Raw genomic sequence first — 1125 nt, forward strand, 5'->3', positions numbered from 1 at the left:
TTAAGATATAATTTAAAAATAATTTAATTAACCCTTTTTATTTCTTCTACTTTAATTTTTATTTTTCGGCAAAGAACATAGCTTCCAGGACGGGCTTGTTCAAGGGTTTGAAGAGAGAGGAATAGCAGTAATGTGATTGATGATGCAATTCTGTCCCATAGTCGGAAAATGCATTTTTTTCGGCTCAATTAATTAGAAAACGCATTCTCGGTATGTATCGTCAAGAGTCAATGACAAAATTCTTGGCCACGAAACCTATTGAATACACATCACCCTTAAAGATCAAATTCGAAACATGACATTTCAATAATCCAAGCAAGAAGCAACTATCACTTGATCTAGGTCTCAGTTCAATTTTTGTATAATTAGATGTTATGAATTGCTCCAAGATTTGACAGAGAGTAAAGAGGCAGATTCAGGAAAGCTCTCATTATTAAGATCCATATGTCGAACTACATGTCTACATCTCAGCAATATCCAATGAAGCCTAAAAACATTGGCCACCTACAACCACCTCTTAGTACGAAGTTTTCAAACCACCATTCACATATAAATCCTTAGTCTCTACAAGTGATAATAAAGCAAACGATTCTAAATTAATAAAAACTATAACTTTGTTAGAAAGACCAAGTGCAACCTATTGAGTATTGAAATGAGGGAGATCACATGTCGATTTTTCCCCAGTTCTATAAATCTATAATTACAAGTAGTAGGCATACTTTGCACTAACTTCATTCTTACACATTCCTCATACTCATACTCACTTGTAAGCTCATGAGTGTTGTTCATGTCGCATCATGTGAAATAAACCGCAGAACTTTCTTTCAATTTTTCAGCTCATGAAACATGGAATCAAATTGTGTTCACCCTTGAAATAACCAAATGATAAAATATCAACCACTCATTATGCAACAACACAGACATAGTTAGTAGCTATCACCTACTAACAACTGCTCAATTGTTCATATCGTGTCCGAATTATACGATGAGGACCCCTTGTAGAAAGCCGGGGCTTGACTTGAACTAGAAAACACTGATACCAAAACGTACAAAGTAGAGAAAAGCGGCCAAGCAATCTGATGCAAGTAACATACGACACCAGTCTAATTGAATGTACATCATCAC

The 1125-nt window shown here is 35.2% G+C and overlaps 1 protein-coding gene across 1 annotated transcript in view; it reads right to left on the reverse strand.

Annotated features, from left to right (window-relative positions):
• LOC107630186 (probable 3-hydroxyisobutyrate dehydrogenase-like 1, mitochondrial) overlaps nucleotides 415-1125 on the reverse strand; it is a 3232-nt gene continuing 2521 nt past the window's right edge. Inside the window, exon 2 of the mRNA XM_016333260.2 lies at nucleotides 415-1125. The gene's annotated coding sequence lies outside the window, so the exon portion shown is untranslated.

Source organism: Arachis ipaensis, chromosome B03 (genome assembly GCF_000816755.2).
Source record: "Arachis ipaensis cultivar K30076 chromosome B03, Araip1.1, whole genome shotgun sequence".
Classification (NCBI taxonomy): Eukaryota; Viridiplantae; Streptophyta; class Magnoliopsida; order Fabales; family Fabaceae; genus Arachis; species Arachis ipaensis.